Source organism: Rhea pennata, chromosome 4 (genome assembly GCF_028389875.1).
Source record: "Rhea pennata isolate bPtePen1 chromosome 4, bPtePen1.pri, whole genome shotgun sequence".
Classification (NCBI taxonomy): domain Eukaryota; kingdom Metazoa; phylum Chordata; class Aves; order Rheiformes; family Rheidae; genus Rhea; species Rhea pennata.
The window spans coordinates 8,432,479-8,446,851 of record NC_084666.1 but is presented as its reverse complement, the minus strand read 5'-3'; the positions used below and the strand labels follow the sequence as shown (position 1 = coordinate 8,446,851).

The following is a 14,373-nucleotide window of genomic DNA, read 5'->3' as shown; positions in this document are numbered from 1 at the left end:
AGTTATTTGAACTCTTCTGTTCTTCAGAAACATCTGTTGTTTTCATGTAGATTCTATAAGAAGCATAAACTTAATGATAGTCGGGGTGTGGGGGGAAGAAGGGGAGCGCAAACCGAATGTGTGAAGTGCTATATGAGCATTTATGGAGGAGAAAAGGTTAATGAACAAAGGGAGTCCTGTTTCACTGATTCTAGGAAAGAAATTCAAGGATAGGATAGGAAAACAACTATCTAAGCTATCTAAACTCATTGTAGTTCAATGGCTGGAATCTTTTTGGTAGGCAACCTGTTTTAGTCTGACTGCATATAGCTGAAAAGTAGCCCTTTATGCTGACAACTTATTTTTGATGTATCATGAAGTTTTTGTGGTTAATAGTATCTTGACTGTCAATGAACTACTGTAATCCAGTGATGAAGGAGCTGAAACAAAAATCAAGTTTTGCTGTTTCCTAACTGCAAACACTCTGCTAGAGAGATTGAGGCAGTCACATTTTTCAGAAAATGATTTGCTTTAAGGATATTCTTTAAAACCTCAATTAAAAAAAAAACCATATTTTTAACACCTCAGCAGACTTTTTGTTTTACACATGATCTGTACTAATCAAACTGGATATTGCAGCATTATATGATTATAGAGGAATCTGAAATCAAGGATTGAAAATCAGCTCTTAAATATTGCCTTTGTTACCTTTTGGGCTGGTTTGACTTTTGTGTTTGTTCAGTTTGGGGAAATAATGTCATCAGTAAGCTGTCAAGAAACTCCTAAACTATTAATATTTTTTGCAGTAGGCAGGAATAACTTCTGAAGGCCTTATTTCTACTAATTTTTAGGTTGGGGGAGTGGGAAGTACGCAGGGTTGTTACTAAATGCATTATTTAGGTTATGACTGTTAGGTTACTGATACCAATATTTTTTTATGTAAATAGTTGAAACTAATGTTTTTAAAATACGAAACATTTAAATTATTTTAAATGTAAAAAAAAAATCATTGGGTTATAAAAACTAATTGGCTTTCCTCTCTTTGAACTTGATTAATCTTATTGAAACAGAGTATCATTTATTTTATGGTTGCTGTGTGTTAGTAATAAGAGCAAGGTTTATGATTAGCCAATATTAGCACTATTCCTCTGATTTGGCATTGCTACGCTTCAAGTTTCTGTGGAAAAAATAAACTCTAGTGTAGTTAAGTACTGGAAAAATACTTTCAGTAATTGGTCAAATTATAGGGCTAGAGCTTTCGACCTACTCAAAGACCCTTGCTCAGTGCCAGTAACAGTAATTGCTCTTCAACATGTGAAAGTCTGTACAGATAGAACTAGGAGTGTGAAATTAGCTCTAGGCAAAAGTATTGTTTAATGGGAGAAGTGTCATTTGCAAAACTCTCTGTATACTGAGACGTATGTCACTGGAAAAAGCATTTGAGAAGGGAGAAAGCTGTTTCTCCATTTGCTCAGCTTTAGTTATTAGACCGCAGCTGGCCTAGAAGGGTTTGATGAGCATTGTTACAGCGTTGTCTGTACCTTTACTTTTGTGCTTTGGACTGTTTGAGATGTGTAGTGCTGGAAGACAGGGTCTGCGCTCTTATCTGAAGGATATTTTTCTTTAACACCCACCATCCTAGGCAATTGCTTTGGTGTTGATTTGTTAATACATGTCTCATGGGCTTAAGAAAGATCACATTTGCAATATAGTGATTTCTGTTTTAAAGTTTGGGTGGACCAACTTTAAAAATGCACATGCACATGCTTTACTGTCCTAAACCTCAGACAAGACTGGTGACATTAATGAGAATAATAGAAACTTCTGCTAGTGTTAATTAAATTCAGGTCTATTATTTCCATCTCGGATAACTTTCAGCAGCATTAATGCCTTCAAGGAGTTTAGAGGGAGAAAAATCCTTAATTTCTAGGGTAAATGTGGTTTTTACCCTAATTGGGTAATTCAAATTATTATTTCAACATCTTAAATTTTTGCTGTATATTTTGTGGTGATGCAAATAGTACTAAATCATGCCTTTATTACTGAACACATAGATTATGTGCATCACCTTCACTGTAGCTGCACGTTTTGTAGTAGGAAAGTATTCCTGATTTGCTTTCATTTTATACACAGTGGTTACTAGTAGATACTGCATGGTTTGACTTCTTCCATTCCATTTTTGTCATTCAAAGTTTGCTTATAGGGCAAATCCTTCTTTTAAAGATACTACTGTCATTAATTCTCTCTCCCTTCCTACTGAAAAATTTACTGGTCTGTCTTTGCTCATGTTTTTTGTTGATTTGACCTCTTTCTGTTTTAGAGGTGTGGAAGTACAGCATACTTGTTAAAGAAGCATGCAAGTGGCAGAAAAACCCCAAGACCTTCAGATCAGTCAAACCCTGTTGCTTTGTCAACGTTGAGTCCAAAAATGTCCTTAGCACGCACAGCATGAAAAGGGTTTTTCTGTGTTTTTAATTTAGAGGCTTAGGCATGATCTAGAATGTGAATCAATGCAGAGTTGTGCAAATATGCTCCAGGCCGAATGGATCCAGGTTTGCTGGTTTCTATCTCCTTTGCAGCTCAGTGTTTGTTATACAACACATGGATGGTTGCAGAGGTTGCAGGTGCCCTTTATATCGCTTTTGTATGAACCAGCTTTGCTTTCATAATATAGGAGACTTCTGTTCTACACTTTGGGGTGTGTGTTTTTTTTTTTAAGTGATGATATGTGTTTAGGCACCTAGAATCTGTTTGTATGGCTAAGTAGTCTTTTGATGAAGTGACAGTTAAATAATACAGTCCTGAACTAGAAACCTTTTGGCTTTATTTCTAACTACTGTTAGACTAGCTTAATTATTGTTCATTATGTCTTATTTGGAATTGAGTGAATTGAATGTAGTAGTATATAAACTTGCCTTAGGACTACTGCTATGCTCCAGAGTTCAGTTTGATGCAGCATTTAGTGAGAAAGGAGAAACATAAATTGACTAAAGTATGTGACTTATTTGTTCTTGTGGAGGAGGGAAAGGAGTGGGAACCTAAACCTTATCTTCCCATTATTGTTTTATTTTTGTCATCGTTTGAGGTTTGATGAGTTTGAGAAGCCTACCTATCTTGGGGGCTTAAGTTTAAGTGCTGTACCTTACTGTAAGGGGCTGTTGAAAGATAAGATACAGTGACAGAGTTACTGTTTGGAAGAGGATACTGCTCTTGCTGGAACATATGGATGAAGTTTAGCTTGTTTGCTTCTCCAGGGGGGCGTGTGGTAGTGCACTGGAGCTGGCTACGTGTGTGCTTGCTTATTTCATAGCTGTTCATTAGCACTACATCCTGAGCAGACCTGTTTGCTTGAATATTTGAATAAGATACAGTTGAACTGTTGGAGGGTAGCATGGGCTATGCTATTTTTATTCTCTTGTTTCACAAGTCTGTTCAGAAAGATGACATTATAACAAATTAGAGAGGTCCCTGGAAAACTATATCTAGTGCTGAAAATACTAAGTTTTTTTTTTCCTTTCTTTCTAGCAGCTTGTATCTAACTGTTGTGTGATTGTTTTGTGCTTAAACTGTTACTTAGAGTTCGTTCTGCATTTTGGTGACTCTGGATTTTTACAGCTTAAATGTGAACATGCAACTTTTCTCAGCCACAGATTTCTTTGTGATTGGCTGTAGCTAGTGCTCTCTGCTTCAACTCCCCATCTGTAAAATCTAGAATATGTTAGTTTTCATTTTGGAGGATTTAGTTTACATACATGGGGAGTCTTAACTGAAGGCTGTAATTGTAGTGAAGGATGAATATATTTTTGTGAGGATATGTGACACTGCATCAGTGAAAACTATTTTATCACTTGCAGAAATGCCTGTTCTAGCCTCTTGGAGATGCTCAGGAAGATGTGTGTGCATGTGTGTGCAGCCTGATGATTCTGGTGCCTGTTGGTGCGAGGGGAAATGTACCACAGTGGTGCTAGAAAATTACTTACTACCATGAGAGATGACTTGGGTTGATTTATTTCTGTATAAAGAAAATGTGTGGCAGCTGTGACTTTTTTCCTTTTGTTGTAAAGTAACTGGAATGTGCAAATGCTGGGCTAGGAATCTTGAAGTTGCAATTTGAACAATCAAAAGGCCAACTTCTGACTCATTCAGAATGTGCCTATCCAGTAAGAGGATAGGCAAAGACATAATAGCTTGAAACTGAGATAGTCTTAAGAAAAGTAGAGCTGAAAAGTGTGTAGGTTAGGTGGGTTCCCTGCTCCATGATGGAATCACATGTATTTAATGTGATTCCTAAAAGATGTTTGAGTAGTTTTCAAGTTCCTCCACACTCCAACACTTAGCTCAGCATTAGAATTTTTGTGAATGTGAAACTCGACACTTCCCTTGTATTTGAAGTTTACTCCCCAATCCCGCATGTATGTGAAGGATAGCTATTCTTTTTTTCCCTGGGGTATTCTTTTAAAAATATTTGAACTGGTATTTGTCATGTTTCTGTTTCCTGCATGTTCTGTTTTCCCCCCTCCAAACATAGAGCCTTGTGGTACTTTTGGCCTGAATAAATGTAGTGTGTTCAGTTCTTCCTGGGAGGTCATGGGTTTTTCAGCTCTGATCATTCTTGTTCTTTTCCAAACTCTACAGTTAGTTCACATTGGTATTTAAGTGTGGTTCTTAAAGCCCAGCTTTGTCCTCCAGCTGAGGCTTTCCTGTGAGCGAAGCAGAGAAACTGTTTCACGTGCCCTGGAGCTGACATTGCTGTTTATGCATCCCCATACATTTGACTTCCTTACAACAGCTTAACACTTGTTTCAAGATCAGCTTGTTGATCCAGTGTAACCAACAGCTTTCTTCTGAAGGACTCATCTTGCTATTTGCTCAGTAGATTATTTCAATCTGAGTACTTTCTTTTTTTTTCTTCTTACCTGTCCCTATTGAATTGTATCTTACATTTCAGAACAGATTTACAATTTGTCAGAATTATGCAGAAAATTAATTCTGTCTTACAGTTCTTCCTACCGTTGTCCACTGTATGACAAGCCTACTCTTGTTTCCCACCATCTGTTGCTGGTAATGAAATCAGTGACTGGAACTGGGCTCCTGTTTGGTGCATTCTCACATGCTGGCTGAGCCCTCAATAACTGCTCTCTTGGTGCAGTTATCTGACAAGTTTTGCATTCACTGTAGATTGCTCTGCTTACATCAGAAGTGTTTTGAAAGTCCAGATGTGTGAATTCAGTAAGTTCTGTCCTATCTCTAAAGTTCTTATTTGACATTAGAGTAACAGGTTTTGCTTTGATATGTGATCCCTGATGAGCCTGCTGGATGCTACTTACCTCCTTGTTAACTTTAATTCTTAAAACAGTTTGTGTGCATATTGTCTTTTTCTTCTCAGAATTCTGCTGAAATCTGGGGGGACTGCAGGCAAGTAAAATGAATTTGACTTTTTACTTGTTCTGAAGGCACACCTGGAGTGAAGGCAGATTTAACTTCTGAAAGTGATGTCCAAAAACATTTAAAAAAAAAACTGACTCTATTCAAATTTATGATATTGTAGCCTAAATATGGTATCTTGCAAATACTTCCCAGTGTTATGGAGTCACTCTGAAGCCATCAGTAGTTATTGTGAAGTGTGGGTTATTTTAAGCTCTCCCTTCTTATGATAATATTTCTTTTACATTGCAAGCTAGGAATGGGAATATAACTTTTATTTTTTTAGGATACTTCTTCCATTAATTTTTTGCTGAGCCTTCTGTAGTAGCAACACTCTGCTGAAAACTTGTTTCTCATGACTTCTCCCTTACTACACTACATTAAAACTTGCCCTTCACAGAGAAGGGTTTCCTTGAGCCCTGTTTCTGTCAAGTTGTGTAAATACTTTTCACTTGTTGCTCCTCCAGCTTCTGTCTGTGTAAAGTTTCAAAGTATTCAAAGTATTCACATCTTCACCTTCTGGTAATTTCCTCAAGTCTCACTCTGATCATAGCACTGACTAGTGCCTACATATGCAGGAGTTTATCCTTCTCACTGAGATACATTTAAGTGCAGTTAAGCACTGCAGTGCCTCTAGAACAAGTTCCTTTCCAGTTTTGATACAACTACCTACAAGTTGTAGTACCTTCTCTTACAACCATTCTTAGGCTTTTCATTATGTGCTCTAAAGAGACGGACATCTGTTTTTCAAAATCATGCTGCAGTTCAGTGGGAGTTTAGTCTGATAACCCTTTTCCAAAACTGCCTAATGCTTGTTGCAGGACTGTAGTTAAGATTGCTTAAGTCATTTTAATCTACAATGCGTTTCCAAAAAAGTAAGGCAACATCTATTGGAATTGAGGCGTTAGAGGTGACATGAATGGTAAAATGTGTATTGAGCATGGCTTTGAACATTAGCACTTGTTTGCATTTTTGTATGAGAGGAAGTATAGTTGCTTATTTTTAACTGTACAAAAAATGTAGAGGGATTCTTTTTTGCTGGTATTTGTGTAATGCTGTATCTTTATATATTAAAAAAAAGAGTTGCATGGTAGTTCTGCAAGTTTAAGATAAAAAAGATCTAGTATGAAACTACTTTTATCTGTGGAATGGTGGGTCTGAGAAGAAGCTCCCTGTCTCGCTGAGGAGGTGGTGACTGATGTGGAATGGGGGTGTGATTCCTACCTTCAGGTTAGATACTCAGGATAGAATTTCTTTGCTTAGCTTCTGATAGCTCCTTTAATGATCAGAAGAAATGATGGGGATTTTGCTTTTAGGATGCAGTTGATGTTTGTTTAGCTAGATGCATCCAACAGTCAGTGATTTCTTAATTGATTAAACATATATCTGTATATTGAGAATATCTAATCAAGCTTCACCAGTTTCTAACATAATAAAGCATGAAACTAGCTGCTTTTGGGTGGAACCTGAGACTAAACTTATGTACCTGCTGTTAATCAAAATCTTTATTAAATTAAAACTATATTAAATGAACTAGAATAATTGAAGAAATATTCCAAACAGCTTTTGCATTTCAGATGAATTTAATTGAAAGCAAAATAATATTTGACCCTAATGATCCCAACTATGTGATCACGGTTTCCATGAGGGCTTTGGAACTACTAAGCAGGTGGGGGAAGCCTTCTCTTCCCCCTCCCTCACTTCTTGGTTGAATGTGAGGTCTGAGAAGATCAAATAAAACCAAATCTGTTTCTGAATTCTGAACCAATTACTGAAGTAACTGTTAAACTGAGCTGAACTGAAATGAAGAAAATGCTTTCTGCACCTGTAGAAAAGACTGCAGCTGCCAAAAGCTGGTTATCATTGCAATGCTCTTTGAGTCCAGGTGCTCAGCCGATGACTTCCTTAACTCAGTGGTTTGGCTTTTCAAAAGTTCAGAAAACATTTTACTGTTTTATACAGACTAGTATACCTAAATCTTGGCATGACTGAAGCAGTCAGAATCCCAGATGTAATTTCAGAGGCTTATTTTAAAGTGTGTCTAAATAAAGCATACTTCTCAGCAGTGTTGGAAGATCATTTGGAAGACTGAGAGTTTTCAGGTGAAGAGCTGAAAGGACAAACTTGTATCTCTTACTGTTGACTTTATCAGATAAATCTTTACTGTTTTGTCCTGCAGCTTGGTTAACAGAAGCTGATCTTGCAGTGATCTGTAAACATAAGCGTGCAATTGGGAGGACACATTTCCTTTCTAAATGCACGTAGTCCTGTCTTCTTTTGCACTGTGTTGCCTGCAGATATATGTTTGACTTACTAGCCAAGTGACTTCACCTGTTTAAAACTGCCAAACTTCTGTCTACATGAGTGAAGACTAAAACAGCTCCCACCCCCATTTGCACAGAGGTGACATATTTTGTGTTTTTGACTCAACTAATAAATCATTTTTTTCTGCCATGTTCAGACTTGAAGTACAGTCCACAATATTTGTGTCCTGATCAGCACCTTGTGTACACTTGCATCTCATACGGGAGGGGTTTTTTTTTTTTTTTTTTTTTTTTTTTTTTTTTTGGCATTAAGGCTTTATATGCTCTATTGCGAGTAGATTCCATGATCTGCAGTACTAGTGACTACTTTGAATCCACTTTGGTAGTGGATCTATCCATAGAACTTGCTTGTAGAACTAGTGACTCATTCGTTAAACAACTGATAGTGTTGAGGTAGTGCAAAATGAAAGAACTGATCTCTTTCATCAAGCAAGAAAGTCTGAAATTTACTACTTTCAGTGCTTAAAAATGATGTATTTGAAACAGTTAATTTTAAACTATTCTTTCTTGACTTAGCATAAATGTTGTCTTAAGTGATGTAACTTCATTTTTCTTGTGAGGTTTCTTCATGTAATTGTTACAAATGTTTTCCCTAAATACCTACTGCAATTCTGCACCCTTTAGTTTGTGTATTGACCTCTAACATAGCATTTCCTGAATCCAGCTGTTCAGTGTGCTATTAAAGGCTAAATACATAGACAAAGAAAGCAGTTACTTTGCTTTTGGAATGGTCTAATGACCTTGCAAGTCTTAAGCTACATAGCTCAACTGAATTTATTTTTACTGAAGTAGCCTAACCCTCGTAAGAGCGATGTCCGTGATGACACTTCAGGCAACATCTGAAATGAATGCTGAAAGTGCACGCAGTATCAACACATGTACTTTCTTCTTTGTAGTTCATTCTCTTACGGTTGTGGATTTTGCTTTCTGGTCTGCTCATACTTTGAGCATATTTGATTTCTTTCTGAGAGTTCATGAAAGATGACAAAAAGAAAAACAGGTTTGTGTGGTAGAGTAGTACATATGTAATGTGGACCTCTTCAAAGATTTTTACCATGAGAAGGCTTCTAGAGATGTGCAAAGCAAAAGTTGGAAGCCAACATACAGTAAGTTGCAATAAAGTGTAGTTTAGCACACCAAAGATAAGTCACTAAGGAGCATCAGCAACAACTCTTTCAAATTACCATTCTGTTTTATTTTTTTTTTCTGGTATTCATAGTGTGAATGTCTGAGATGGTTTAAGTATCGAGCTTTTTTTTTTTTTTTTAATAACAATGTGCACTCTTTAAAATTTGCATTCTAATGGATCATGTAACTAGAATGATGTTTTAAAATTTGATTCCTGACTGTATCTCTCCCTGGGGTCTTGAAGTGTTGTCGCCTGCCAGATGAATAATAATTATTACTGTTTTTCTTGAAGCTTTCTTGAGTGACAGATTACAGATGTTCAGCTATGATTGAGAATAAGTTTAGGCCAGGAAAGGGAACTTGACTTGTCTGTTGAGCGTGATATCTCATATCAGTACAGTGCACTTCCATGCTTTTTCAAGATAGATGATATAGCAGAAAGCTTTAACTACTGCATGCAAACTTGTACGCTATCTTACTTTGCATAGATCTTGCTGTAATTTACTTTGTTTTGTTAGACTCCTTCTGGATTTTATATAAAAATATGTAAATAATGCATCTGTTTGAAGTTGCTAAAACAAGAATACACACTACATAGTCGATATGTGCTATTCGGTACAGTTACACAATGAACTTCCGGAGAGCTATAATTCTGAGGCATCAAACTTGAAACTTCTCTTACTACATTAAGTTGGGTATAGGACTTTGTACCAGGAGAGGGAAACGCTGATTTTAATCTGAAGCATTAGGCCAGTGAAGAGGTGGAGGTGTTTTGGGGGGGGGGGAAACGTACCTGCATATTTACAGAATGCTACTAATAACATACATTTAAGGCTTATAGACATGTGAGTTCATCTAAATTTAGCACTATCTTTAAATCCCAGCTATTCTATACTGAAAAATACTTAGACTACCATAGGCTCTTTGTTTTTAAAATTCATAGTAGTCACAACCTAATGTTATGGAGACTTCCCTGTGTGCAGATTATACAGCTCATTAGGTCCCAGCAATGCCAGGAAGAGCATCTTAACACAAATGTTTTTCACCTGGCCTGAGGCCTCCAGCAAGAACATTCCATGCTCTAGGATCATAAAAACAAACTTACTAGTTAAACTTTTTATTTTAAACAAGTCAACCAGATGTCTAAAACTCTTCAGTGTAAACCTGAAGGGAAATGGGAGGAGGTTTATTACCTGTGTGTGTGTTTTGGGAGCAGGAGGTATGTAGGAGACTTGCATAATTCCTCAACTCAAAGCCCATAGGGTTTAGTAACAAAGCAGTACTTTAGTACTGATACTTGAATTTTTCATGGGAGTGTGATGCGGTATACATCACTGTTGCTATTCTACAGTTTAGGGCTCTCTGCTATATGCTGTCAGACCAGAGTTTATTTTTTAAGGATGTGTATGTGCTCATGTCTATTCTAACACCACCTACTTTTTTTGTAGGTGTTTTGCCATTAAAATTAGTTCTCCCCCCCCCCTTTTTTTTCCGCTGTCTTTTTTTTCTGACTGATGGAGTGAAGCAAATACCATAGTGGTAAAGCCCACTAATCTTTACCTTTGTATTCTCCTTCAGGGCCCCACCACAAGCCTCAGAGTAAAATAAAATCTTGTGGACCTTATATAACCTGGATGATATGCTTTAGTGGGAGCATGGTAGATTTAATTTGGTGGTATGTGTATCTTTTCAAACACCGATATGCATGTAAATTATTTCCAGTGAATCTGAGCAACTTTTTATCTTAGAGGCTTTGTATACTAAGCATTTATATACTTCCTTTGAGTTTAACTGGAATGTTTATAAGAACAGTATATGGAGCTGGAAATAATCTGTATATGAGAACAGCCTAAGATCCAAATAAACTTGTTCTCCTAATGTCATGGACTGAAATCTGCGGAAATACTCTGAACTGGTGCCTGCCTGGATAAGTAACTCGGAACAAAGACAATAATATTTAGTTTGAATTAATAATGACTGTTAACACATTAAGTTCATAATTACAGTAAAAGCAAGGGGCTTGGAATCCATGTAGAAAAGCCTCAGTAGACCAGATTTCCTGTACCTCAACCCAGTACAAAAATAGCTTTGTGCTTTCTGCTCTAATGCTGAGAAGAGAGAGAAAAAGAATTTGACTTGCGCATTGTGGGAAGCTGAGTGGTCACAGGCTAATGCTGATAGCTGGTACAAATGGAGCTCCAGGTACAGTAGATGTAAATATCCTTCAACAAAATTGATAAAATCTTTGTCTGTTGTTTAAATAGGACTGGATTCTTTTAAGGCAGAGAATGTAAGTGACAAATCTTGGATCAGGCACGAGACACGGCTCATCTGTTGTCCTCTCTGACAAAGGTACTTGGAAAGGTGCAGGATGATTTGTCCGTGATCCAAATGGTACATCTTCCTAAGTTATTAAAGAGGAGCCTAAAACCTGGGAGATTGCTAGAGCTTAATATTGCTATCTTGTATGAGTATGAAAAGCTGTAACCTCTGGAGGTGGGTTACATTCTTATCCATAGTTTGTGTGGTCGTACAATTTCTCTCTTAAGGGAATTACTTTTTCCATTCATACGTATCTCCAGCATACTTCACTACTACTAATTCCATTGCTATGAGAAATACACTTTATAAATTGGGGTGAAGGCCTAACATCTCTTATTTCATGCTTGCTTCTGCTTTCTGGAAGGAGATTTTCTTCCTGGTGTAAAAACAGAACCAAACTATACCACCTGACAGTAACTTGAGAAATAAAGGATAGTATTTCTTGCGAACAGTTCATTGTGTAACAGAGTTAAAGGTTCAGTTTCTATTAAAATTTTATAAAACAATTTTAAGTCTCTTTGTATTTGTTTCTCAGACACGCTGGATGGATTCTATATCTGAAAAACTAAAATCTCCTCCATATTACCTTTAACCTTCTTCCAGCCCAACATCTGGCTGGGAATTTTGCAAACAGGAAACCACCATCTTAAGCCAGATGTTTACCCAAATTACATCTGGTGCTTCTGCTTGCAGGTTTTCTCCATCTCACACAGGAGGAAAAACTTTGGGAAACAAAGTCTGTTTTCCAATCAGAAAACTGAGTACTGTATGTTACTTCATGAATTCAAACAGTTTTCCATAATGCATTGCATTTTTGTCAAGTAAAACAGGGTCCGAATGCTATATTTAGTGGTTTAGGCTTTGCTCCCTTCTCACAGGTACTCACAGCAGAAGTGTGGGAGAGGAGTGCTAATGCATGTGTAGGATGCAGTCTTATTTTTGGTACTGGTTTGTGTTTTGTCATAGTGGTCTCAGTGACCAGTTGCAGTTGTTGTTAAAATTACGGTGCTTTAGGGTCATGCAGCAAAGTTCTGGGTTCCATGCTGATTTTCTGCATTTAGCTAAGGCAAGCAGACCAGTATTCATCCTGTTCTATCACTGGAGGTAATAACAAGCCAAATCCTTGCTTGCCAGCATTAGAATAGTGAAATATAATCCTGTCTTGCACAATAAGTGAGGCTTGTTCTTCAGTGGACGCTTCTGAGCTCTTGATATTGCTTATGCTTCCTGAGCCTGTGGAATATCTGAGGAATTTAACTCTGGTATCTATCCCTTAATATAAAGGATGCCTTCCAGTGTATTTTTTTTTTCTTGCCCCTTCTGCAGTTCTTTGCTGATGTTGTGGCAACCTTAATCCAAGCTTGAAGACTTCATAATATTGAAGTTTCCTTCTAATAAAAAATGGCTTATGAAAGCTATGTGTGGAGGAGCTGAAAGATGATTCTGTAGTTCAAGAAATATCTTCTTAGCCTTTAAAAGAACCTCTGAACTGCAGATGTTGGAACTAACTTCTTTGGTTTCATTTTTGTTCTAGCATGTTTAGGGAGTGTTGTCAAACCTTACCTTATTTTGTGTGTTACATGCACTCTTCATGGACAGGATCTACTATTTAAACAGGTTTTACTAGACACTCGTGAAACTAATTCTGTGGAAGGAAAAATACCCTTTTTTCTCCACCTTTGGATAACAAATTAATTCTATCAGTCTAATATATAAGCCTGACTTTTCTGTAGAGAACTTAAACATCAGCATAACAGGATGCTAGTTAATTGTGTTAAGTGAGGATCCCTGAAGTATAAGATACTCTAATGAGCTGGAAACAGAAGTGTTCTGCTATCAGTAGTGTTTTTCTAGTACCTGTCCTCCAGACCATTGATGGACAATTCTGTAGTTGCAGGAGACCCTCTAATTGTTAGACTTCAGCTGCCATTTTGGAAGACTGAAGGAAGAAAACCTCTCTATTAGTGCCAACAACCGTTAAGTCTCTTCAAATGCTTGCTATCAAGAACTTCCTGGGCTCAAAATTGCTGCTAATAGATTTATATTGTGAGAAATGCTTAGCCCCTCAGAACTTACTAGCATTATGGTAAATAGATGGGTAGTTCTATAAGTAAAATATGCAAAATTTTAGTTTCCAAATGGAAGTAGAAATGTATAGTTCTCAGATGGCATAAAATGTTAATTTTACAGTTTGTAGAAAGCTGGTCTTCTAGTTGTAATTGAGGCAAGACTAAGCTGAGATGGGACAGGCAAAAAATATGTTAACTTGAACAGCTTTCTGTGATATTTCACATACTTTTTGAAATGCTTCATGGATGCTGCAGAAAACGCCAGGAAACAAAAAATCAACGTGTCTTCCATTTAGAGTCTAGTAGCAAAATTTATCTGGATCTGGAATTAGTACTGCTGGAGTGATTAGCACTTTGGCTTGCTGAAGCAGAGATAATATTTTAAAGGACCTACTTATCTGAATAGGAATTTTAACTCTAGCTAATCCTTCTCTTTTGGAATCTGGCTAAGTAAGTCTTTACAGGATTGTTGGTGATAGGGGTTCTGTACATCTCTCTAAATGAAAAGTAGGAAATAATGTGAAGAAGTGGGGAAGAGCGACCTCCTTGTTATTACTGGAGGTAATAACCAACTGGTTTTGAGCCAGCAATGTGCCCTTGTGGCCAGGAAGGCCAATGGTCTACTGGGGTGCATTAGGAAGACTGTTGCCAGCAGGTCGAGGGAGGTGATGCTGCCCCTCTGCTCAGCCCTGGAGAGGCCTCATCTCCAGTACTGTGCCCAGTTCTGGGCTCCCCAGTACAAGAGAGACATGAAGCTACTGGACAGAGTCCAACATAGGGCTATGAAGATCATCAGAGGGCTGGAGCATCTGCCCTAGGAGGAACGGCTGTGAGAGCTGGGCCTCTTCAGTCTGGGGAAGAGAAGACTGAGGGGGGATCTGATCAATGTGTATAAGTACCTGAAGGGAGGGTGTCAAGGGGACAGGGCCAAACTCTCTTCAGTTGACCCATGCGACAGGACAAGAGGCAATGGGCAGAAATTGAAGCACAGGAAGTTCTGCCTGACCGTGAGGGGGAATTTCTTCACTGAGAGTGAGGGAGCACTGGACCAGGTTGCCCAGAGAGGTGGTGGAGTCTCCTTCTCTGGAGATGTTCAAGGCCTGCCTGGATGCAACCCTGTCTACCAT

General features: G+C 37.8%; 1 protein-coding gene across 3 annotated transcripts in view; it reads left to right on the top strand.

The window, feature by feature from the left end:
- The window catches only part of FAM53A (family with sequence similarity 53 member A), a 76,533-nt gene that overhangs the window by 3,189 nt on the left and 58,971 nt on the right, over window positions 1-14,373 (top strand). Inside the window, exon 1 of one of the 3 annotated variants that reach the window (XM_062574537.1) lies at window positions 6,612-6,633. The exons of the other annotated variants lie outside the window; for them this stretch is intronic. The gene's annotated coding sequence lies outside the window, so the exon portion shown is untranslated. Of the gene's footprint in view, window positions 1-6,611; window positions 6,634-14,373 lie in introns of those variants that run through there. 3 annotated transcript variants of the gene reach the window in all.